General features: G+C 35.8%; 1 long non-coding RNA gene across 1 annotated transcript in view; it reads left to right on the top strand.

Moving 5' to 3' along the window:
* Nucleotides 1-9,868: 9,868 nt before the first annotated feature.
* LOC121066298 overlaps nt 9,869-27,655 on the top strand; it is a 90,766-nt gene continuing 72,979 nt past the window's right edge. The window contains exon 1 of the long non-coding RNA XR_005817647.1: nt 9,869-9,938. This is a non-coding gene — a long non-coding RNA (uncharacterized LOC121066298). The remainder of the gene's footprint in view (nt 9,939-27,655) is intronic.

Raw genomic sequence — 27,655 nt, forward strand, 5'->3', positions numbered from 1 at the left:
ATATGTGTAGCAAGATTACGATAAAAAACTCTTGCTTTACACTGGTTGCAGTCTGAAATGTACCTTTCCATTTACAAGGATCTTCCTGAAAGAGTTTTTGCCTCAGCACAAGAAAAAAAGGTGTCTTACCAGATCTAAAAGTTTTACCTATCTAGAAGAGCAACACTGGCAGCACCCTTTTATTCAGTAATCTTGTTCACCAATATCGTATTAGCAAAAGCTAGCTGGTCATTGACTCAACTATGCATGGCAGTTTCAATTACATTTCACAGCAGTTATCTAGTGAGAAATCTGTTCACTTTGATTCACTAGTGGATAGGAAAAGATGTCCTGCTGATGATGTATGCTTTCTAAGTATGCTTTTTTATACAGCCAAAGTATGAGGTTGTTAGATGCCTCTGATACCTTGGTCAGATGTGCTATAACAAGAATTGTTTCTAGGGCAATTATTAGAAGAACCCTACAAGAATTATATCTCAATTGATCTCTTCTATTTGAAATCATTAAGTTAAGAAATTTCACACTCTCATTTCCAGAGGATGAACTATATACAGTGTCAATGCCACTTGAATGGAGACAATCTGTGTACAACCCAGGGACAACCCTGTCTACAATCCATGTAGCAGCACCTGAGACTTGGTAATTTTCAACTGTTGAGGGGAAATGATTTGGGGAGAGAGGTGAATTATCTTAGTTAATCACTGTTAGACTTGAGCAATATAAGGTATTACTGTCTAACCTTTCAAAACCCTAAGCAGAACTAAAAAGCAAATTCACTCAAATTATTCAGCATGCTAGAATAATCAATGCTCAGAGACACTGAAAGCAAAGCCCTTCACTTTTGCCTTGTGCATTTTTATGTGTGAATATGTATTTATATAAATATGCACACACAGAGATATTAATATAGGTTCCCTGCTGACTTCGTCTTTTGATTTAGGTACTGCAAGAACTTCATAGAGATTCTGTAAACAAATCATGCTGATTCACTTCCTGAAGGTCTGAAGTCACTAGATCTCCTACTCTCAGGCTGTGGTGTTGGTTCTGTTCATTAATTATTAAGATTTGAAGTGGAAATTGCTTATCTGCCATTGTTAGGATAAAAGCAAATGTAAAAACATGAGAGATATGTGCATTTCATAAAGATTACAAATTCTTTGAAAGCAGAAAAATAATGAGAACGGCTATCTTGAAGTACTGTTGGAAGAGTACAGAAAGGGAGGCAAAGGCTGAAAATGCAGAAGGGCCTCATTTGTCTCTGAAGTGGATTTAAAGCTTGTAGAAACCAACACCTGTATAGCATTGGATGTTACAATGAAATGCCTCAAGATTATATTTCCATCTAGTGACTGGCATGATTTAGCAATCCATGTCATACTTGAGAATTAGTTTCTACTGTATCCTACCTGTATAGCTAGAATTTACTTTGGAGATCCTGAAATGGATCTGAGATGGTTTAAATTACAGTTGTTACATATTTATGTGTTTTAGAGGGACTTTTTTTTTCTTTTTTTTTTCCTTTATTATTTGAGGCTTATACCCTCAGAATATAAAATTCGGCACTGTAATTAATAGAAAGTATCCACAATCTGTATATGTGAGTTTTAGTAAAATGAGGATTTCAGAATTTGATCCCCAATTAATTTATTCTTGCAAATTTCCCAGCAAAACCTTTCAGAACACAAGTAAATTCTCCTGGCAGTCAAATAGAGGAAGTCCAACAGTCCAGCCGCTGACTCCTGAGCCAGATGCATCTGAGCTGCTCAGTTGTTTCTTCTCAGTCAGGTCAAATGGCTGACAGAAATGTTGCACTGATATCCATGTGTTTTGGAACAGGAGAGGCGGGTCAGAGGGGCTGTTGCATCACAAAGCAGCGAGGGTGAACTGCCCAATGGATTTTTTTTTAGCAAGGCTCTGGGACTCAGGTGAACTCTGTGAACCATTCCCAGAGTTCCCCTCACTGCTGCTCTTAGTGGCATGCAAGTTGTTTTCAGTGGCTGTTGTCTTCTGAAAAATGTTGGGATGAGATTCCTGGTGAAGTTGGTTGATAATTCCTTCTCTAACTGGTCGGGAAAATACAAATAACTTTTCTCATTTGCTAGCAAGTAGCATGCTCGTCCCATTAAACTCAGAACTACAGAGCTGAAATTTTACCAGTACAATAAATTGATTTCCATCCAAAAGAAACTGAGTGATTAAAACTAGCCTGTGCTTTCAGCTGATTTTTTCTGATCTTGTGAGCTGTCAGTCATATATATTATTACTCCCACATATATATATTATTACTCCTACATCCTAGTTTATGTTGGTATGTTGATCACTAAACACTCCTGTAATGGAAGACTCCATGATATACAACTGCTTGGCAGTCCCTTTTTCTCTGACTGATTGCCAAGAAATTTACAAAAATGTACCCATTTGAATTAAAATTTCCCAGTGATGACATTTGCTACCGGAAGACTTTACCTTGAAGTGCATTATTTTACATGGTTCATGGATGACGCGAGGGAGGGCAAAGGGGACAGAGGAATATATACATATATATTTCCCTTTAAAAACAAAAACAAAACCAGAACACAACAAGCAAAATACAGTGATCTTACAGAGAAGCAAAGGAGCATCCATGCTTTCTGGTAAGGACTTGATATCTGACACAAAGATTTTGTGTGTGTGTGTGTTTCTGTAAGTTGTGCGTAATTCTGTCTATGGCCAGCAGCTGTTTATAAGGTGCCCTCAAGGCAAGATTGCTACTAATTTTGAGCAAATGTACACATCATATACCATCATATGTTCTCATTCAGTCAAGTGCTCTTTAGCCCCCTTTGGCTATGCAGCTTTGAATAGAGGCCATAATCCACAAACAATATCAACATAAATGAGCATCCACACCAATGAGGATATGGAGTAGAGTGGGAGATACGGAGATGTGTAAAATTAGTACGTCAACAGTAATTTTAATTATATTTGAGGAAGATTGTTAATCATCAGTAATCATTGATTGTTTGTAATTGACTCATCTGTGAGCTCCATGTGTATCTGAAAAATTGTTAACTGTCAGAAAACTGACTACAGTTTTGTAAAGCTGTAAGAAAGTTGATGACAAATGCAAAATTAAATATGTAAAATCACAGTACATGTGAGATACACAAGCAGCTGTGAAATGATTTTGATGTTCTGAAGAATTATAAACAATATGCTAACAAAAAATAAAAAGCAAGTATCTCCACCACAAGCATTATTGAAATATATTTCCTCTGGGTCTTGTAAGAAAATCACCAATACTTTTTAAAAGGCGGTTAACTATAAATTGCTTTCTCCTTCAGGCAAGGTTATTATCTTTCTAATTTTTCATTATTATTAATTAAAACTAGCAATGATTCTGTAGAAAAAAAATATATACAGAAAAAAATATAATTTCCTTGGAGAGGTTAGTATAAAAATATTACCTGGGTTATTTGCCTTGAGTAATACCTTACAGATATGAGAAATGCCTGTGATTATATATCAATGATTTTATTAGCTATTAAAATATAATATATTATATCATTAGACCTAGGGAAGATATGTACATGTGCAAGCGTGAATAGGCTTCTTTTCCTTTTACTAGACTTGAAACTGAGCTGGACAAAGTCAAGCTTTGATCAGCAGGCAGTGTTACCATGGAGCTTCTCCTGATCTAATACAGCCCCAAAGAAAAGCAATGTATTTTTTATATATTTATGTTTAGTGATACGTTAACATGGTTATATGCATGGAGCTGGCATCTGACAGAATGAACCCTTGAACACTGAACTCTGAACTCATCCATGGAGTCATGCTGTTGAGGTCCAGGTCAGAGCAGATGCACCATTATATGTACCACATGATGATTAAGTATTGCAAATTATGATATTTAAAATGTATAATATGTAAAAGTATATGCTGTATAGTATAGGTTTTCCTGTTTTGTATATGTTAGATAATCCTGTCTAGGAAAAACTGAAATAATGCTTTTTTGTAGTAGGTGAGGAGGAAAAGAATTCCTGCTATTTATCTGTAGGTCTCTCTCTAATTTGTTTATCTGAAGGAGGAGTTTAAAATCTGCAGAAGATCATAAGGGTATTACAGTGCACTAAGGGAAAAATTTGATGGTATATGCATTTTCTATAAGTTTTTTTCTTATTTGATTTCTCATGAGATTTCTGAGGAACAATTATCGTTGGCATTCTTCATACCATTACGGTCATTTGTAAGAAGCTCAGATTTTATCAGACTTCATCAGGCTTTTTGGCTATACAGAAATTTTCTGATTTGAAAGTGTATTTTAGAAAGTAAATAGATACAACCAGATATACTGGTTTTAATCATATTATTGTGCTCTCAGATAATCATCCTGGCTTCCCTATGAGACCAGGGAATGCTATTCACTCACACTGACTAACAGTAGTGCACAAGGATTATATGGGGGTTCTATAAGTCCTATTCAACATGTGGGAAGCTATCAGAAAAACTCCCCGTCTTTACTACAAACAAGATGCAGAACAGGACACTCTTTAAATGCCAGGTGAAAGGCTATTACTTCACTATTAATTAATTAGTTAATGTTTTTTATTTAAACTCATTTTGCATGATATAGGGGACTTGATGTAGCTTCCGTTAAGCAGTATCACTTTTTATGCTTGGTTTATTGAACATGGTTAGTTTTCCATAGCCCCGTGTTTATATTTCGAATACTAGCAAGTGAATAAACTTATGTTCTGATGCACAGATGCTTCAATAGCACATTTACTCCTCAATTCAGTTATTCACCTATCTCTTACACATATATAGGAAAAAATTAACAATGTAACTAGAGTTTGAAAGCTTATTCCTATTGTACCTTGATACTTTGATTATATCACATTCCAGGCTCTGCTATTTGAACTGGATCATCTTTCATTTTCATACGGTTTTATATCATTGTGATATATAATGATATATCATTTATATCATTTATATCATTTTATATCATTGTTCCTCTTTTCTAATACAATGGTCCTATATGCAGGATGAAAAGGATCTTTAATGGCAGGATCATTATAAAGATCCTTAAATTGGGATTAAATATGTTGCCATGTGATGTCATATGACATCTGAACATTTTTTTTTTTTTTCCCCTAGAAATCAGTACTGAATCTGCTCTGAAGAATCCATAACAATGTTACTGTCTAAAATCTGGTGTACTGTGTGGAAATCACTGTCATTCAATTTACATGTGAGCCAAGAACCACAGTCAGGTTTTCATGTCTCATATTCACCATTCCTATTTGGAATGGATTCCTATTACTGGAAATAGCTAGACTACATACTGGTACAGATGGTGACAGAACTATTTTGTTTTATACAGAAGAAGCATTTAACACACTCTAAACATTAGGTATGGCTTATAGAAACTTCATACCTTTGCAGTCTCTGTAGGGTTTATCTGTCATTGATATAAATTATCACTTCATTGACCTTCTATTCCATCTTTATGGTCTGTAAGGCCATAGAAAAATTTCTATTGATGAATATTTTCTAGGCTACTTTTCCTTCCTAGTTGCTATTCATCTTTTGCCTTGGGTGAGTGCAAACCATTATATAAATAACACTACTGATAAGATAGCATTCCAGTAACAATTTTTGTCCTAGATTAAAAACCAGATGTGGGTAGCAGCACAAATTTATGATTATAGAAAACAGATGAAAACCTATAAAAAGCACAGGGTAAACCCTTTCACTGTGAAAAATAAGATGCAAAGTTGTATCAAGATATGCTAATCGTTACTTCACATGGCATGTGAGGAATGTCTCCATGCTTTCTTCAACACATATGGGATGATTTGGAAAAAGGCCATCTGCCCTGTGTTATAACAAAAATAAAGACGGCTGCTGCACTCAACAACACACATGACTAAAAGAATTTGACCCCTCTCGAATCTATTTGGAAATGTAATTGCAAGCAAATTTGATTGCTTTGCAGATATTCATCATTGTAGAAAAAGGACAGTATTGAAAGGATGATGAAAAGTGAGACCAAGATAAGATAACTCTAGAATCGAAAAGAAAGAAAATATGTTTTTATTTAACTTTATTTTTATTTTATTTTATTTTATTTTATTTTATTTTAATTATTTAGTTAGCTAGCTTTCTCTGTGTGGTTCACTGTACATTATGGGGTGGTTCAGATCCATTATGTGTAACCAAGCATTGTGGATGTAGGGAGGCCACTCCCTCAGTGGGGTGCCAAGAGCTCTGTTTCACTGTGACTCTATTCCACTCAATTCTTCCTTGAGGTCTGTGGCATTGTGGATGCTTTTTTTCTGTAACACGCACACTGTGCTTATGATGTTTCTCTTTCTTCCTTTCTGTCTTTCTATGAAGAATATCAGAGAACTGTGACCATATTCTCCCTCAAATTGGGACTCCTATACTTGAAAGTGTGCAGAAATTGTAATTTTGCTTACAACAAACCAAGTACTCTAAAAGACACTAAAAAGACTAATGGATTAAAAAAGACTGGCCTGATTCAGTCAGTTGTGTGTATTGGGATGGTTTCTGAAGTCCATCATCCTTCCTATACCATTACATCTCTTCAGAGATCATATCAGCTGAGAGGCAACTCATACAAAATTATTAATCTTTCAGGTTGTTATAAGGTTCATTCTGCAGAAATGGAAAAGGCACTTGGACTCTGTCTATAACTAGTAGTAAACTGAAAATGCCAGGGTGGCAGAAGGCAGATGATATGGTACAGCCTGCACCTGTGCTAGTAAACTTTCAAGGCTGTTGTTCTGCCAACATCAAGGTTGCTAGCAAAGGTAATGGAAGAGAATGTGTCCCCTAGGTTTTGTGCCTACTCATCTACATGTTTGGCTGTCATACCTGTTAATATATATATTTTAAATTGAGGATAAGGACTGAGTGTATATCCTCTCTGCCATGTAACTGTACTTGGTAAGAGTAGGCCAGTGATTGATCAGATCAATCAGATGTCTGTTCTGATAGTTCCTTCTGCCAGGATTCATGAAGGGTGGCTGAGATGCGAATGCAGAGGGGCTTGTCTTCAGATTCAGACATGCTTCAGTTGGACAAAGAGAGGGAGAGGAAGAGCTGTAGCCTCAGTGTATCTCTAGCTGGGTTGTGGACCATAATAGGTGTGGTGGAAACCTGCTCCAATTATGCTGAACTAACGACTTTGTCAGTCTTATGCTCTGAGTAAGTCAGGTTTAACTTTTTAAATTTACTCCTATGTGTGGTAGTGGTTGTGTGGTAGTCTAACACCCACAAGCTCAGCATAGATAATGAGGATGATTCAGTCAGTCAGATCCTTCTCTCACCATCCCTACCACATTTTGGGTGATACTAAACATACTTCTTTCCTGGGTAAGACACCTTGGTCCTCACTGCCTGAGTGAGGCTGTCATGAAAAATGAGAGATCTCAGAAACAGGATGTTTTTAAATATCCCAATGGCATGCCTTCTGCATTGCTTGGGGGTAGACATGAGTGTGCAGGTGTGACCCTGATGGCATAATGCCCAGGGACTATTCTAGAAGAAGTGTGCCAAAAATGGCATGGCTTCATCCCTACCCTTTTTGGAAACATTACCTGAGAAATGCCAACTGGGATTTGCTTGGGAGAGTATAACTGTGAATCATAAGTACACCAAAGGCTGTTCCAAAAATTTAATCACATAAGCAATGACCTTTCAGCATCTGAGCACATGCCCTAGTTGTATTCAGTTTACCAGTACAGATCTAGCTTCTGTCTGACAATTATTTTTTTTTTTCTGAGATTAGATAGCAGCGATATTTTGCAAGTTTTACCTGGGAGAAGGCATTCTGTATTCTGGTGGTAATGCTTTTAAAGGTAGCATAGGAAAATGTTACATGAAGTGACAGAATTTCTCAAGGTGTTTGTAATGAGTTGTACTGGTTTCTTCACTGACAGTCTTAAATGAGACCGTAATAAGCTAGCAATAGGACAGGTACAGAATTACTCCCTCCTTTGCTAGTATTTCAGTTATTGAGGAAAAGAAATGTAGGTAAAAACAGAAGCTTGGAAAAGCAAGTGAGGTCATTAATTGCTCTGCAGTTTTCATGGGTTTGAATGTAGACTCTCAGTCTAAACAGTCTTAGACTCTTTACAGCAGTACTACTTGTAATTAGAAAGAATGCAAAGAAACAGCAGAAAAACAACACATTTTTTTTTCATTCATATCCATTCAGTCTGTCAGAGAGGAAAACACAAAAACTGATTGCCAATAAAATTTATTTAACGATAGTAATTATTCAGTTGTTCTTTGTTCATAAATAGAAAGATGTGATGCTATTTCCACCACTTTCATTGTTTGTTTCGATTTTTCTGGATTTCTTTCTCTGCTTCTTTATGAGGCTTGTGAAAATGTGTTTTCAGAGACTAAGTCATTCACTCTGTTCCTGAGGTCTTCCAGTCAGTCACCTTCCAGGATTAAATGTTTTGCATGTCCATCTGTTAGATCTCAAACAAAACCAATTAAAGCAATTGCAAAACTTATTCCATTTTCATTTTAGAAAATAAGGTTCGTGCTCCTTCAAGGCTTGGGGGAATATGCATAAAAACATACCAAAGTGAAGATCAAAGCATACCAAAGAGTGAGCAAGTGGAGTGCCTAGAAGGCATTGTCTCAGACAAGAGGATACATTGCTGTGACCACAAACAGCTGAATTGTCTGAAAGGGTGCTAAGCTTTGTGGGCTATTTAGTTTCCTAGTAAGTGATCTCATGACAGGTCAAAACAAGACAAATTACTTCCGACAGACCTCTAGTCATAGTGCAGTACCTTATCTTGTGTTAAGGTTAATGTGGCTACAAGAGCATCTCCGTACTCCAGATAATGTGGTTCAATAAGATATATATTAGAATGTATAGGTTAGGCATACATGTTCACTCTGGTCAGCCTCTGGATGAGTGCTTTGGGAGATTCCAATATCAGTCATTGAAAGAATGCTGGGGAGGTTGTTAAAAAATGTGGGCTATGTGAAAGTAGCAGAGAGTTTTTAATTTAATCTTATTACTATCAAACTTTGAGTGAAAGAGGAGTGTTTATTGTATCCAAAATGCTTCCAGCCACAAAATGTGGAGGGGAGAGGCAGGAGTACTTGGGAGTAAGAAGCTACCACCTGTCCCCATAGAGAGGCTGCTGGCAAGGTCACCTTGGTTGAAATGGATTGTTCAGCCATCCTTAAGACAGAGTCAGGTAATATTAATATATTAATAGGTTACATTTTTATCAGGTTAAGCCATTCAATGCTTGCTCAGGGTCTGAATTTCTGATATAAAAAAAAATAAGGAAACAAATGGTATCAATTAGTTTATCTTGCAGTTAAGAAATGTGTCAAATTTCAAGACAATTCAGTATTAGTTTATAAAAATTATTTTTGTTAGATAACGGTGCACTTGAGTTTAACAGTCTGTTTCTCCGAAAGGAATGTTTATTTTGGTTTGGTTTTAGTCTGTTGGAAATTTGATACTGCGTGGTTCTGATTGCAAAAAGTTTCAAAGTACAAGTTTTTATCAATGGCATAGCTCAACTACAGTCGAAGATGAATGGCACTTTCCTTAGTTCTTTATCCATTCAATTTTTTGAATGTTTTCCTAGCAAGCATATGCTAAATTAATGTCATGTTTTTGGCTTGATATAAAAATAATGTTAAGTTCTCTTGCAATATCTAGTTCAAACTAGAAAATGATAGTTATGTTTTTTTTTTTTTCAAAATATAAATTACATTTAAATAATAATAATGTATTTTTTGTTCTGTTCTTTTTCCTTCTAAAAAAAGATAAAAAAAGATAGTCACAGAATCACACAATCACAGAATCACAGAACTGCAAGGGACCTCAATAGATCATCAGGTCCAACCCCCCTGCCAAAGCAGGTTCCCTAGAGCAAGTTGCACAGGTAAATATATTTGTGAAAATATATAATATATCTTAATCACATATGCTATGTGATTAAGATGCCCTAAACAGTGTATTTATCTTACCTGAGAATTCCATTATTCCTTCCTTTATCACTGTGTATTTGGAAGCTACAGACCCCAGGATCAACACAAATGAAATATTCCCTCTTCATAGTGCCATTTTTAAGATGCCTGGACTGAGAAAACTGCAATTTCAAAATGTGCATTACAGGTAGGATGATTTGGTCATGGTTTTTTTTTTTTTTTTTTTTTTTTTTCTTCTTTCTGTCAAAACGTTATTATACCATAATAGTATCTAAATGCTTAAGACTGCAAAGTTTCAAATGTCTTGATTCCACACATGCTGAACTCTGAGTGAAATAGTGAAATCAATGTAAGTCTATGGTATATCACAGCTGAGCTTTTTGAACTCATGGCCTGAGCATGAACAGAAGGACAAAGGTTTGGAGTGAAACCTGCCAAAAGTGCCAAGGTCTGCCCTGGGATCCAAAAATAAGAAATGGATTTCAGGAATGACAGTGCTGCCACTGTGCAAATGTGTGTGAGCTTTCAGAGATATTCTTGGTCTATGTTGTAGCCTTAAGCTTTTTTGTTTGACAGGAAAAATCGGGGAAAGTGCTTATAGTTCAGTTGTTAGGGCTTAGCCTGCTGAAGGCAATGCCTTCTGACATTACTTATGGAATTATACAGTAGTTACAAACACAGCCTACAGAGAAAACATCACTGGAAATTTGGGAGAGCAGCACTGAGGGAATATCATGAAAGAGTATAAAATACTTTCCTAGTATATGGGAAAAAAAAATATAAGTACCATTATGAGAACCAGTAGGTATTCCAAACAGCTCTCACAAAAAGAGATGTTCTGTCTGTCACCTTGCATACACAGCTGGTGCCTTAATTCACTCATTATATGCATTTCATAGTTAAAACCAGTAATAACTATCAGAATGGAAATGATTATACTCCTTTAAATAGTGGTACCTGATATCAAGCATGTTCATTATCACTGGTTACAGATTTACAGGAAAGGTGTCATGACATGTTGTTGCTATCATGCTGTTCAGTGAAACCCATATGTTGTGGTGTAATTGAGTTCTGAGATACTTACCAGTATAAGCACTATCCTTTGGACCTTGTTTTCCCCAACCTTATGTGAGACCTTAATCATGCTGTGGCATACCACAGTATATATTCTGCAGCAAAAGTTTGCTGAGCTGTTTTAAGTTCCTTAGCATAAAAAGCATACAGCTGTACATAGTCCTACATCTGTGCTATCCCATCAAAGCAAAAGCATTCCCAAATAACATGCTCTCCATGTTTTACTTCACAATGAAATGATTTCAAAAAAGAATTTATAAATCATTTTCTTTCTCTAATAATAGCATTAAATTTATGCCAGGAAAAGATCAGAGAGAGGGTGGAGGACTATTCTTTAAATAGTAGTAAAAAGATTTTTCAATAATTCTTAAAATTGTTCCAGAAGCCACTTAGTAAATTCCCTTTTCTAACCCCGTGACTGACCTCCCAAGTGCATTCAGAAGAGATGGTCTGGCTGATCTACATGCTTTGTGCTGTTATAGCTATACATTGCATATTGTAAAAGAGCAAATAATTACTGAATACTGGTATCTAGCACTGTTTCTGTACTGCCATCAGAACAGAGATAGAAATAATTTCCCATACATTCCCTCTGTTTCTTCCAGGCCTCAGCAACCCAAGGCAAAATTGTAATTGTGTGTGCATTTGGGTAGAGGGAGTCATTTTAAAGTGTCAATAGCATGAGGTAACATAAGAACTACGTGAAATTCAGAATATGTATAATATGCCATGGGATGTGGCATGCAGGCATATGGAAATGTTTAAGAGATTAAATTCTACTGGAATACTGTCGGAGGATTAAGCAGAGAGAAGCCCAAACGTGGTCCTTCCTTCCTTCGTTCCTTTTTTTTTTTTTTTTTTTTTTTTTAATTTTGATTCCTGGGGACTGTCTTTAGCATATGCAATCCCAGCTGTGCCTGACCATTGTCTTGGGGGAAAGCTTGTTGAGACAGGCCAGTGTGATGTGGGAAACCAGGCTACCACTTGAGCCCTGGGGGTTGAGAGGGCCCTGATGATCCGGCTTGTTCCCTGGCTTTTTGTTTTATCTACATCTAGTGTCATAGATGTGTTATGAGACCAGTTTTGTCCTACAGTGAAAGGGTAAAGATATATCTAGATAAAACCTGATATTTTGCCAGTGAATATAATACTATATTGCTCTGCTGGTATGATCTGGCATTATAATGTGCCAGCAGAAAAGTTCAAGGTAACTTTCTTCGAGTAACATGTTAGGCTAGGTCTTACAATTACAGCTATGGTTTCTCTGATTGATAGATTAAACATTCAGTTTTAAATGTGAATGGATTGTGAAAATGGGCTAAAGACTCTTAACTGTAACGAGAATTGTGGCATTTTAAAAAGTAAATGTCAAACAAGGAACCAATGGAACGTGCACAGTATCGTTGCAGAAGACAAAAAAAGATTTTGAAGTCAGTCTCATATTAATTTATCAATAAAAGATGGCACGTAGATGGTGCCTATTTGGTACCTAGGTTACTTGAATTCCTACATAGGAGTAGATGAAGAACTGGAACAGTTCTAGTTCTAGTACTAATCCAATGACAACATCAAAGTTTTATAAAGCTATATTTCTTGTACAGATACTGATTGTGTAATGTGTTTGTGTACTGAGTGTCTAAGAAATTTTCTATCATTTTTAAAAAATGATTTATGAAAACAAACTTACAGCAATGCCCATAATACTGCAGTTTTCAAATACTTTTGTATGATTTAACCTAGGACACTGTGGTTCTCTCTTAAAGGCTGTAAGATGTTAAGCAAAATCAATTACAAAATTATCAGCCAGATTTATAGATTCTCTTTCTTTGCTCTTTTCACATACTGACAAAATAATCTGCTGTTTTTCTGTACTTTCTGGGCATCATTTTAAGATGATAAATATTCTTGAAAGAAAAATTAAGCAACATACCAGGTTTTGTTCAATAATTTGACAAGTAAACACTTTGCTGGTGTAGCATTGAATGTATGCAATAGATGGCAGAAAGCTAGCACTTAAAATATTAGTAGCATAAAGAAGAAGTATATAGGATTTTTTTCTGTTTTCTAGTAAAGGGCAAGCTCCTCTACAGTTTTCAATACAGAATGTGATGTGAATCACACATGTAGATAATCCTAAGATTTTTCTATATTTCATTTTAAAACCACAGCATTCTTCCTTTGATGCCTATTGAGTTATATCTACCAGCCCGCTAGACTAAACCTTTTAGCCCTTTTGCATATTTATTTGAAGTTTTCCGTAGTGTCAATTTATATTGTGAAATGAGAGATGGCATTTCAGTATTCAGAATTTTGATGATTGTTCATATTGTGAATCAACCTGTTAAATTTTTGCATTCAACAATAATTTCTACTTGTGTAGTTTCAATTTCTAATTGCGTTCAGCAACAGTTTCTAATACAAATAATATTGCTATGAAATAGTACAATTTTGAAGTTTATGAAAATATAGGACCAGTTATAGAACTATTTTTTTTTTTTTTTACACACAAGTGTAAGTGCTAGCTTACTGTCAAGCCATGTAGTTTTACTGAAGCTTAACAGCAAGAACTGCTTTAAAGAACTTAATAATTACAGATGCATATTATGTTAGAAGGATAGGAGAATCAATTAAATGTAGTGGTGTTTCTCACTTTGTGGGCAGATCTAAGAATAAATAAAAAATTTGAATGGTAGTATTACATACTTTACTATTGTAAACCTTTATTATCACTTGCTTATAAATTTTAGAACATCAAAATACACATAAAACTTTAATATGTTAAAACTAGCACGAGTTCTCATCATTTGGAAGTTAAGTCTGGAGCTCTCAGCCAGCCTTTAAAACTTTGTATTTACTGTTTTACTGAATTTCTCTTTGTATTGATTAAAATAACAGACATAGTTAAAAAAAAAAAAAAAAAAAAAAGAAAGGCAGAAGCATCAGTAAACTGAATAGTAACACGTAGAAGAAACTAAACTAGGTTTAAATCTCCAGCTGTTTGTGTTGGATCTGGCTTAAGCCTGAAAAAAGTTGTAATGCAGGTCTTTCAATTGATAGGTCTTGGATTATATTGTAGTTGGAGATAGTACCCATATGTTGCTTCAGATGGGTAAAATACAGACAATTCATTAATTTAAAAAACTTAAGGATTGAAAGAGGCTGATCAGCCAGGCTGAGGTATCCAGAGGTGCATCAAAAGAATCTTAGCTAGCATGTCAAAAGAGGTAATTCTCCTTTCAACTCTTATGGGACCCCATCTGTAGTACTGTGTTCAGCTTGAGGGTCTACAGCATGAGAAAGACATAGATTTGTTGGAGCAGGCCCAGAGGAGGGCCACAAAGATGATCAGAGAGCTGGAGCACCTATTCTATGAGGAGAAGGGCTGAAAACATTGGGATTGTTCAGCCTGAAAAAGAGAAGTCTCCAGGAAGACCTTTAAGTGGCTTTCCAGTACCTAAAGGGGGCCTACAGGAAAGACGTGGAGGAACTCTGTAAGGTGTGTAGTGACAAGACAATGGGTAACAATTTTAAATTAAAAGGGTTTAGATTAGATATAAGGAAGAAATTCTTTACCATGAGAGTGGTGAGGCACTGTAACAGGTTGCCCAGAGAAGCTGTGGATGACCCATTCCTGGAAGTATTCAAGGCCAGGCTGGACAGGGCTTTAGGCAACCTATCTACTGTAAGGTATGGCCATGGCATGGGGGTTGGAACTAGATGATCTTTAAGGTCCCTTCCAACCCAAACTATCCTGTGATTCTATGTTGTGGCAGTATTGTCTACGAAAGTGTATGATTGTAAAGAAAAACCCTCAAACAAACCTCAAAATATCTCATGAGGACTGCTGTGTTAGTAAAAAGTTCAGACAAATTCTACGTGAGAGTTATAGTAAAGTAGCTTTTGTAATCTCCATGCTGTGGTGCTTTATAAAATCTTTGGATAAACAGAACCCAAGGTTGGAATTGCAATGTTGCTATTTTTCCAAAGTGGAAACGTATCATTTTGAAAAGCTGTTACTCTTTGATTTTCTATGTGCTCTGTAGATTTCATGCAGGGATAATCTACTCTTGAAAGCTCTAGAACTGAAAAGTGACCAGCTCTTTCTCATCTGGGAATTATCCTTGCTGGCTAAAGGGAGACCATATTGTGTGGTTCATGAGAATCTTTCTTATCAAATGAAGAAATAAAGTGATTTTTGATCAAGGGCTTGTGTTTTTAAATAATAATGTGTTTTTCCTGTGGTTTAGAAGCATTTTATACATCTAAGATGATCAGTAGTGAAGGCTGGTGATTAATATGCATTAAAAGGGTGACTAACAGTTCTCCATCAGTTCCATTCTTATCCCCACTTTTTAAAGCTACAGTCAGTATGATGTGTGCATTTCTGAATCTTGTGATGTTTCTGTATGCGTGCTTTTATTGAAGTCAATGGCCTTTCAGACTGTTGGCAAGATATTCTTAGATACCTTTGCAGACAAGATAGTTGAGGGTCTGAATAGAGCATAATAGAGGTTTGTAGGAGAAAGAATGGTGTGGACAGTATGAAAACACACTGATATATATTCATACACTTAAAATGAGTTTTAAGTGGAACTGAGTCATTTTTCCTATGTAGATGCCATGGTCAACACAAACTACGTCAAAGCAATCTGAATGGGAATAGAATGCTCTCATCTATTTCAGTCCAAGACAAAGTCGTCTGACTGTTTATCAGTTATAAAACTCCATTTAAGACACATTTTCTAAAATTGATTTTCTCTTTGTAAGTTGCTCTAGGAAGAATATTGGAAAAAAATATTACTCTTTTAATTGGAATCTTTGTTTTGTGGTGCCTTGTAAATCAATATTATATTAAATCTGGAGGAAATCAGGTTCCTCGGACAGTATCAGAAGTCAGAGGCCTATTTCTCAGGGTTAATAATTCACAAACCTTTCAAAATGCAGCTCAGCAGTGTAAAAGAAGAACAACTGTTGGGTTATAACACACATAAGCCACAGGAATATTGATTCCTCAGGCTTTAAGCCTAGGTGGGCCAGCAAAGCAATTTATTTTTATGTCTTTTTTTCAAGTAAAATGTTTTATCAGTAGTATTTTGCTAAGATGGTAAGAATAAATCTTTCCTATGAGAACATTTCAGTAATTGGATTAGATGTTGGACCTCATAATCTTGTTTTGGTTCTTTTTCATTAAAAGCCCATTGACGTTAACTAGTTCTAATTGAATGACTATAGGGTGCTCAAAAGCCTGACTTGGGCCAACATGTTAAGTGGGTTAGATTTCCAAAGTAACAAACTTAATGACCAATTTAATGAAAGATAGGCTAAGAGATAATCAATAACCCCCTAGGAATGTATGTTCAGGTAGATTTGACCAAAACAGTTTTTTTTTTTTTTTATGGTTATTCTTTACTAGATGTTTAAGAAAGTTTGTGTTGTTTCACTGAGGAAAACAAAGAACTCTTGTAGTTTTATTCATCAAGCTATTCATGATAGCAGTTTTAGCTCTCTCAAGCTAATGTATTATCTTTTTAGCATTTTTATCAGGAACTGCTCTGTGTATGTTTAAATTGTACTTTAATCTTATTGGGGTCAGACTAGTATGCTTTGATGTATTCAGGCTGATATACTCAGAAAAAAAAATCTTGTCAGTTGTTTCTCTTGATGTTGGTGATAGGCACAGCTTAATGTGCATTCTTTCCACCATGTACACTCTCAAAAATTACTTGTGATCTTTTAGGAGGCTTCATTTTTTTTTTCTTTAAAAGGCACACTCATGACAGACATTGAACTCTGAAAAAATGTCTGGGCACTCTTGCCTGTACAGAATACCCTAGACTGCAGGCTCACTCAGCAGTTCTAATCTGTTCTCCATCTATTGTTTTCCTTCCCAAAGAAAATTTTAATCTTGACTGACATGCTTGTCCACTGAAGTAAGTAATACATTTGCATGTGCTGTCTGGATGTTGGATCCTGTGGATGCAGCAGTAAAAAGGCAATGAGCATCCTATCTGTTGGGTATGTTAGATATTATTGCTGGAAATTAAGTACAGAATATGTGGTAATCCACAGAGAAGAAGCAACATGATTTGGAAACAGTTCGTGTCCAATTTACACTTCCAATTTTACAAGTGTACCCCAATAAAAACTCTATTGGTAAAAATCTGTAATTTTCAGTAGTGCCTTAGGTTTGGATCATGCCTGGGACATTATATGTGTGGCTTGATTGTTGCATTGTGGAGGAAGCTCCAGATCTGTCCAAGTTTTCGAGATCCCAGGTTTTGAGTATCCCAGGATTTCCTTTCTTTCTTTAACCACACCATATTTTGCTATAGGAGTAGAAATAGTTAGAATGAAACAGAGTCCTTCTATGGTCCCAGGATATGTAGTACAGACAAACCACAAACCACAGGAGCTAGAATGATAGTTAGAGGACTTTGTCAAAGGCATTGAAAGTGGTTTTATTTATTTATTTATTTTTGTAAACGGCACATCCAAAACATCTCTGTGAATAATGTAATTAGGTCATAGCTAAAGCTTTGTGGATGACCATATGCCAGATGCCTCTCAGGCATACTTAAGCATGGACACATAGGTGAGGACAGGATATTGGGACTGTCAACAGCTAATAGAATCTGGGGGATACTAGAAGAATTAGATCAATCGTTCAAGTCTTTCAAGTGAAAGAAAAAGCATGGTAGTTAAATTTTCAAGGCATATCATCTTCCACCATTCATTCCTTTCAGACTCTTACTGTTAAGAATAAATTACTGTAGTATTTCTCAGTAATAGATCCCAGTACTGTTATTGTAGGCTGTCTCTTAAAAAAAAAAAAAAATTAAAATTGTTTTAAAATAATAAAAAAGCTCTTTCTATGTGATTCTCCTGCTATGATATTTATTACTATGTATTACTTTACTATCCAATTACATTGACTTACTGTTCTTCCACTGATGTATTGGTTTGCTTTTTTTTTTTTTTTTTTTTTTTTTTCAGATTTAGACTAGCCTACTTTTAAAATACTACAAAAATTCAAAGAATTCTTACAGTAAAAGGAATCTTTAAAAGTTTTGGCAGTCCTGGTTTTATTGGCATTTTTGACTAACATTTCTCAACTTGGTTCATCTTGGTTTGTTCAAATCAAAGGAGATCCTTGTTTTATGTTCCCTTCTGAACGTTGGTCTGTTTTGTCCCGACAAACAAGATAAAGGATTATAATACACTGACTTTTGCTAAATGCCTCCTGTTCTCTGTTCCTCTCATAAGAGTCTTCTATTTGGCTGTCACATAGTACTGGCGTATTGTGTTCTGTGGCCCCCAGAACATGAAGGACATGGAAGTATTAGAATGAATCCAGAGGAGGGCCACAAACATGATCAAGGTGCTGGAGTACCTCTCCTGTGAAGACAGGCCAAAAGAGTTGGGATTGTTCAGCCTGCAGAAGAGGAGGCTCCAGGGAGATCTTATAGAGGCCTTCCACCTAAAGGGGGCCTACAGGAAAGCCAGGGAAGGATCCTTTATCAGGGAGTGTGGTGATAGGACAAGGAGTAATGACTTTAAACTAAAAGAGGGGAGATTTAGATTAGATAGAAGGAAGAAATTCTTTATTCACAGGGTGGTGAGGTAGTGTTACAGGTTGCGCACAGAAGTTTCCCCATCCCTGGTTCAAGGCCAGGTTGGATGGGACTTTGAGCAACCTCATCTGGTGGAAAATATCCCTGCCCATGGGAGGGAGGTTGGAACTGGATGATCTTTAAGGTCCCTTCCAGCCCAAACTATCTTATGATTCTATGATTCAGTAGTCTAGACGATAAAAATACATAATACCTTGAATTAAAATTTTGCACTAAATATTTTTTTAATCTGTTCTTGCCATAAGCAAGTACAAGATACTATAAAAGCACTGGTAGAACCTGTAATTCCATATGTTATTACATTACCATAGAGACGATCCTCTGATTATTTTCTTTCTTGCTACCACTTTGGTGTACCAAAAAGACAAAGCTAGCATGACATTGAGTGAGAGTTCACACAGAGCTCTTCTCATTACAAATGCACATAGTATGATGGCCATCTTTCAAGAAAGTCAGCTATTCAGTGAGGATTTTATTTTTCTCATATTTGATTCCTCTGTACCCTCAAAGAAATGTATTCCATCCGAAAGGAGGCCAAAATAGCAGTGGGCAGACATTAAATAATAACAATAATAATAACAGCAGCAGCAACAACAACAACAACAACAATAATAATAATTACAATAATAATAATAATGTAATCATCATGAAGTATTCTGTTCATTTACTCCTGTTACTCCACAGGAGGTATAGGCCCAGTAAAACCAGTACAGGTTTAAACTAGCAATAGAATAGAAAATTTAGAAGGTACAGACAGTTTTCAGTGTGTATTCAGTCTAGGTATATATATGTATATATATATATATATAATAATCAACTAAACAAAACTAATATACCTAAATTTCATTTCATTCATAGTGGTATAATAGTTATTAGCATAAAAAATACAGGATTCAAACCTAGGAGCTTAGTGTTGAGTTTTGTTCACTTGTTCCTTTTAAATGCAAAATGATTTTCACTTAGAAGAGCCAAAGGCAGGAGGGAAAGGGCTAAAAGCTGTTTGAAAATATCCAGGTTCTTTCGGGTTCTTTTTTTTTTTTTTTTTTTAATAGAAACTTAGAAACATTTTGTTTTGTACTACTTTTTTTTCAGCTTAAAAAGTTATGGAGAGAAAGGGATAATGAAATAGAGAAAGCAAGCAAGCAAGCTGAAAATGATTGTTTATCTAAATTTTCATACAAAAATCATCTTAACAGATTTTTTTAAAAACTGTATTTTTCTAAGATTTACCTTGAAAAACAGTTTTGCCTTTTAACCTTTTCTGGGTTTGAATATCAGCACATTTCACAAGCTACACAGTCATTCTTCAATGTGATACTTGAATAATCATAGGCTGATGTCTATAGCCTATGACTGTTTCATAATAATTCAGGAACTTTACTGCAGTAGAACTGCTCAGGGGCTGATACACCACTCATAGAACAGATTAAAATTCTTAATTCAATTTTATTCACCTTAAATCAATATTTTCTTATGACTCATCATAATTAATTATACTTTCTCTTTCTTGGTTTTCTGTTTCTCCTTTTTTCAATTGTGCATCATAAATATTTTTAAAGTTATATTTTCTTTTGACACAATTTGTGATCATTGCTGTTTTTAAAAATTAAATAGTAAAAACAGTTACGGGAGATACAATTTTCATTAGCAAATGATGGCATATTTTAATTTGTTTGTGTTAGTCATATCTTTTAATAAAGATATTTCCTCATTCACACAAGGCGATCAAGTGCTAAAAGAGGTGAGCCTTGTTTCTATATAATGGATACTGGCTTTTAACTGTAACTATAATGATGCATATTAAATTAAATATAGAATTAAGATAGTAAGATCTCACTGGGATATTTGAGACAGGAAAATACCCATGCAGGCCTCAAAACTATTCATCTGCTTTCCTAAATATAAAACCATCGTCTGGAAACATCTCACATTTTATGCTATTGGCACTGAACCTCATATGTGAAGTTAGACTTAAACATGATACTACAAACTTGGCTTTGCCTTTGCATATTTATCATTTTCAGTTGCACTGAGAAGTATTTTTCAGAGGTAAATTGCAGTTTTAACAGATGTTTTGCTTATTAAGTATAAGCTGCCATTCTGCTGATGAACTAAGTTAGGGATATACATGCAATTAAGTGTGAAAATAGCCTAGTGTTTTTTTTGTTTGTTTGTTTGTTTTTGGTTTTGGTTTTGTTTAGTTTGTTTTGTTTTGTTTTGTTTGAGAATTTACTGGCTAAAAGCTACATCTTCTGTTAACGAACTTAAACTGTGAAGGACACTTTTATAAAACTACAACTACTATAAACAATACTACAACTATACTATACTACAACTACAACTACTATAAAACTATAAAATTTCCACTGTTGACAGTGGGGCCTGGGGAGGCAAGCCTAATGCTAGCCTTTGTGACTACTTCCCAAGGCATCAAACTGAATCCTTTGGAAATGAAGCACAGTTTTTATTGAAGCTAGTGAGAATTCCTCACAATTATAGCAAGAGTGTGTTTGACCAAGTATCTGAGAAACAGAAGGCATTAAAGCTTGCAAATGGAGCTCTGCTGACTGCCTTACTTATTTAAGACAGCAATGGCATGAGGAGCAGCTGTATAGGCTCCATCACATTTCCTAGATAACATGCCTGAAATCTGGTCTGTAAGGGTCATCTCTAAACTTACAATGAGATTCTTTATACTGACTGACTTTGAACATCCTCTATAAGCACTAACTCAGGCACCACCTGGCAATGTCTGTGAGTCTTGGTTTAAAGTGAAAACAGTAAAATTACTGTATTTTTCAGTGTAAAGTAAAATATCACCATTTTTGGCAGTCTTAATGGAATAAGAATCACTTAGTGTTAGTGTTATCTGGGATATATGTTAGTTGCAGTTAAGCCATCTATGAATAATGTGGATGCTCAACTTCTGTAACATTCCTCTGCAGAAAGAAAGAGTACTTGGCTTGTACATGATATACCAGCACAGTACCCTGCCCCTCTTGATTCTCACCTACTGAAGTTCCAGCACTAGATCATAGGTGCTACCTCACAGCCATAGGTATGCTTGGAAAGAAATAGGCCCAGGCTTGACCTGTTGTGACCAAACCTGAAAGTAGAGATGTTGGGCAGCCCATTATGAAGAGAATCCAAGATGTTCTGTCTTATTTCTGGGGTTAAATAAAGCTTAGCATCTTGTATACCAGGTTAAGGAGCATCACACTTCAATAACTGTAAATTTTGTGGTACCAGTTAGTACTCTCAGGGATCTGCTTACAACACTGTTACATTCTATAGATGGTCCACTGTGGATAAATATTTATTTATTTATTTATTGTTTTAGTCTATTCAATGCCTGTTAAAAGCATCAGGAAATAGACAATACTACACTGACTTCAGAGTAGTTTGCAGCTGACCGTAAGTAAAATAAATAATCCAGAGCAGGGAAAATCTCTGGTTAAAACATCTGCGCAAAGCTGGATCATGATGAAACTATGGAAAGTGTCTTAAGTGCATGTCCATGAAAAAGTCATACAACTTCATCCCTGTAAATCAGTCTGCTTCAAATATCAGCATCAAGACTGGGGATAAGACTTGGATTTTCTGATATTTTGGAGTTTTGACACATTGAGTAGAGAGAGAACATAAAAATAGAGAAATATGATTCCAAAATTGCAACAATTTCCAGCTGCATTTTAGAGTACGTGTTGCCTTTAATAAATATAAACCTCTTTTCCCAGATATCTTATATTTCTTTTAATAAATAGAATCATTATTTAGTGCATCTTGTGAAAAAGGTTTTACTCAAGCTATCTGGAAAATGCCAGCTCTACCATTTTATTTAATGGCAATCATCAAAAATCCATGATAGAAAGACTTATGTGAGTGTAAGCCCCTGAAAAATTAGAGCTGAAAGACAAAAAAATAAAAATTTCCTGTATGACTTTTGATGTACATTGTTAGTGAGGCCGCAGAGTCCTGAAGCTGTAGCTGGCACAGAAAATCAAATACTCAGGTAATATTAAGGCCTCTGCATAACATTATCTCATTCACAGCACTACTATTTCAGTCTTTTGTTTTGAGCAGGGACAGGAACAATACATGCAATCAAACTTGTTTTTGCTGTTGTTGTTTTTGTGTGTGTGTGTTTGTATGTTTGTTTTTCAAGTGTACAGGTTCTAGTTCTGCAATGATCTCTACACAAGGAGATGCCAACACATAGCCCTGGAAATTTATTTAAGGCTGCCTGTGCAGGAAATCTGTCTGTGTGAACTTAGTGCAGGAATAGGACCATATATTGGTGTAAAACAATTCATGGAACTCCTATTCATGTTCATGTCAGATTGAGAGCAATAAGCCATATTATCCTTAAATCTAAAACTTTGACATTTAGTCCAAATAGCTCCAGTCTATTCCTTGACTTCTATGTTTTCTTCATTATAGGAGAGTTTAAGTGCCATCTTACCATGGCACTTGCAAATGGTAGATTCAAAAATGCTTATTTCTCTACCTGTACTACTACTTTTTCATTTGAAGTACTACATTCTAACTTCTCTGTTTCTGCCAGAAGGTTTGTCCCTTGGGAAATACTTTTTAAATGTAAATGAGCTATCAGATCTATCATTTCTCTCAACAGAAGTATGCTGTGCTCTTATGAACAAAAGATGGTGCATCAGAGAGCTGGGACAATGCTGTTATTTAATTATTAGAATTACAAACTAACTGACATTTCTGATTGATTTTCTACTCTTCTTCATGTATAGAAGCAGAGTGAAAAAAAGCTCTGATATTTATCAGTTATTATTATTATTACATTAATACTTGCAGTGGTTACTTTGGTATCAGCCTAATACATTTTCCAGACATAGGTAGAGATCATTGTATACCCTATTAGCACATTTTGAAAAAAGCAATTGCAAGCATGATGATAAGTGCTGCTCCTCCATTGCCAGAAGCTTTGAAGACTGTACATCTCCTTTTACAGCATATCAGCATGTTAAAATACAAAATTATCTACATTTATCAGTTCTCATTTCACAAAGCTCTTTGAGCATCCATTATGAAGTGCATATAGAATTTAAAACGTTGTTGATAGTGTATAGATTCTCTATAGAGGGCCATTCTCTTATAATATGCTATAGTTTCTGTTTCTTGTCACAATGATTTTAGAACTGCTACCATAAAAAATGTACTGCTTATTGCTGCTGAGTTCAGCTCTTCCCACTTCTTTTTTATCACCCAGTGACATAAACCTTTTTTAAAAATGTCATAATCTCAATGGCAAAAGATCATAATATCATAAAGTCATAGTTTATGTGACTTCACTCCGAAACTTGCATTATGTGTAGGATTGGAACTTATGTGCCCTGAAGGAATCTTTTCACAACTAGGAGCTTATTTCTCCTTGAAATGTACTTTGGGTTAGTTTTACCTTCACTGGTGTTTAATTATTCTAACAAATATTACAGTGAATGGACCTACTACATCTGCAGATCACTAGTAGCCAATGGAAACAAAGAATTAATTATGTGAGTTTTAATTTAAATGAACAAACAAGCAAACAAACAAAAACCTAAGAAATAGAGAGAGGACAAAACCAACTGGTTTTCATATTGCTTTCATGAAAGTAGCACATTTACATTAATAAAGATGCTCACAATTTGCATTAAAATACATGTTGGGATGTTTATTTAGAAATCATGTTCGTGCATAATACAAAATGAACCAAACAGGAATTCTAGGTTTCAGTGTATTGTTTCAGCAAATCATTTTAGCAAAAGCCCTAAGTTGTCTTTGTTTCTGAGAAAGAATGAAATAAACCAAAATAAACAACTGTCTGGTGCAATTAGCAACTGTCTTGTTTATTGCAATTGCGTGGGTGTACCGTCAGACTGCAAAATAACTCAACCACCATTAATACTTAAATTTGGATATGCCAGATGACAGAAAAATCAGTATTTGTCAGCCTTCTAATTAAAAAAGAAAAAAAAGAAAAAAAAAGAAAAAAAAGGAGACAAAACAAAATACAATTGCACATATATAGAAATCTGAAAATTCCAGTGGAACAATTGTCCAGCCATGCACAGACACCTCTGTGCTTGCTTGTTTTAACCCCAGGCTGCATTCTGCCACTTAGATCATTACAGAGAAAGTTTGCGTTCTGCCAGTCCTCGGTGGTGGTCGTGTCACCCTCCACAGGTCAGGCCTCCAGAGGACATTAAGTGCTGCATTTAATTGTGTTAAAAAACATTTTTACTAGTTCTCTAGAGTAAGAGTGAAGTATCTAATGCTCATAGCTGCCATGTGCAGCGTGTCAAGCTGTGTGGGGAGTGCCAGAACAGGAACAGCAGGAGATATGGAATAGTCTCTGGAGTAGAGTACTGCTAACAACTTTTACAGATCTTTGAAGTATCTGCCTGAGACGATAGCATATTGGAGTGTGTCACTGAAGATGGGTGTTACGCACACAGGGCAGAGGCCAGAGTGCCAGGATGTATCAAGGAACTGAGTCCTACTGGCTCTGATGTCCCACAGCATCAGTGCTGCATCCCAGCTCCTCCCTCGCTCTCTGTAATACAGCGTGCCAGACAGCTGCCCATTCAGCCAACCAGCTTGGGTTGTAAACCCCATAATATGTGTGTGAGGTTCAAGGGGGTGGGCCTGCTACCTCAGAGGCAGAAAGCAGCTTGCCCCCATCCAGTTACACTCATATCATGTGTCGGTTTACACTGATGTCTGATCTGTGTAGGACATTTAGGGCTCATGCAATACAAGTACACAAATAGCTGTATTTTTCATGTTTCCTGTGTTCTGTGTGTGTGGGGGTGTCTTCAGGTAACCTCCATAGAGAAACCTCTGTCAAACTAGTCTAGTGTACAGAAACTTCTCTACAAACTAGTCTATACTAGATCTCTCTTTCATCTCTGTACTACCCTCCAACATCCATAAGCTTGGTCCTAACTGAGCTCTGGAGGAAAAATTCTAGTTTAGATTTTTTTTTTTCTTTTTCTTCTATAGGGAAGTCCACGTCTTTCAAAATGCTGTGCCTCCTACAATCAGGGCTTTTCCTGAAAGCAATAATTTGATCCTTAATGACCTTGAACAAGGGGACTCCAGCTGAGAGTGTGTGACTACCCAGAAGGAAGAGCCACTGAACTCAGCATCATCATGATCAGGCCTTAGATAATTGGCTGGTAGCCTGAAGGTTTGTGTCATGTTTTGATAGTGTTCCTGCTGATTTCCTCGACCTCATTGCTCTCTTTTTATAGAATCACTAAATGAGCAATTTGGCTCATTTACTTATAAAGCATAATGGGGACTAATGATAGAATGGTCTTTTTTTCTTCTTCCATAAAAAAAAAAAAAAAAAAAGAACAAGCAGCTAGAAAGTAGGTAAATGCTCCTCAGGGTGTCTAAAGTTACACAGCTGAGAAGCACTGCTGGCCCTCACGTCACTCCAGCTGTCACAGCTGTATGCCCCACTAATGAAAAAAACAAACGCTCTTTCCTTCCACTGTTGCCTTCTGGAATAAGAGAAGGATATTGGAGACAGTGTTAGAATGACTACTGTGTCCTTAAAGCTTTTGTTATGCTGAAACCTGATAAGTGTTTGCAATTTCAAAGCACTTTTTTTGAGCGTCTAACCAGTGAAACAGAGATTTTTAATTTTACAGTTAGAACACAAAGCCTGCCTAAGCAATTTAATTCTTTTTACAGCTTTTCCAAAATGGTTGCAATCTGTGTGACAGGTGGTGTGGTAGCAAAAAAAAAATGTTGGGGAATTTTTCTGCTATAGCTCAGACTGTTTTGTAGTCTTTGCTTGCAGGTTATTGCAGAGACAATTCTTCAAGATCTAAGAGATTATTTGTATTAGTATTAGTATTAGTATTTAATTTAGCAGTTGTCATCATTCACTCAGGATGAATTCTAAACACGTTTTGAGAATGCTGTGGCTTTAGCTCTTTTTAACTCCCAATGGATGGCATTGAGCATTGGTGCCACTTGGTAAGACTAGGCACGTGAGAGAAATGTGGTGAGGGGCAGTTTTGTCAGATTTTTGACTCTGGAAGAGGCCTCTATTACTATTTTCTGGTTGGCTTTCAGGACATTAAAGCAGGCCAAATACTAAGAAGCATTGCAGCAAAAATAAAACAAAACAAACAAAAAGTCTGTATACAAACCTTTTTCCTGAATCCTTCGTGACACAAAGCTCTTCAAATTCAGAAAACTGCTGTGTTATGGTTGTCTTTTGCACTGGATCACTAAAGATAGGGTTTTACACTGGATATCTAGTTCTTTCACACAGCAGGTGACTGTTCTGGGTTTTTATCATCACTTACTCAATTTTCCTTTTTTTTTTTTATTTTATTTTTTTTATTTTTTTTACATCGGAGAAAAGTGAAGTTGTTCTAGGTTTAACAGTGTGTGGTTGCCTTATTCCATAGCTGATGCCCAGCTAATAGATCATAACTAATAAGACTGGTTCACTAACATTGGCTGTAGCTTTGTCAGGAAATGGTTAAAAAAAAAAAAAAAGCAACACCACAGACTGTTTTCTGTTCTGGATCCCAAAAGACAAGGATGAATGTCCAGATTGAATGTCCAGATCTGGGTGTTCTGATATGAAGGAGGAAGATCTGAAGAGACTTCTGTTTAAAACTCATTTCTTGTGCTATTTTTAATCCTTTGATTAGCTGGTTAATAGAGTTGACTGACCAAGGAAACAGGTGGACTAAGTGCATTTCCTAATGGTTTTCTTATTGTTTGGGTAGCCTGACCTATTTCTTTCATCCTCTTTACAATGGCTTAAGCTTGACTAATTGGATGTCAGTATTGGCCACCAGCAATATAGGAGCTTTTAAGATTTTCCATTGCTGGTAGTTGGTCCTTTATGGCAGTCAGATATGGTTTATGTGGATTTTATTTATTTATTTATTTATTTATTTATTTTTGGTGGCTGTTTTTTCTAT

Source organism: Cygnus olor, chromosome 2 (genome assembly GCF_009769625.2).
Source record: "Cygnus olor isolate bCygOlo1 chromosome 2, bCygOlo1.pri.v2, whole genome shotgun sequence".
Classification (NCBI taxonomy): domain Eukaryota; kingdom Metazoa; phylum Chordata; class Aves; order Anseriformes; family Anatidae; genus Cygnus; species Cygnus olor.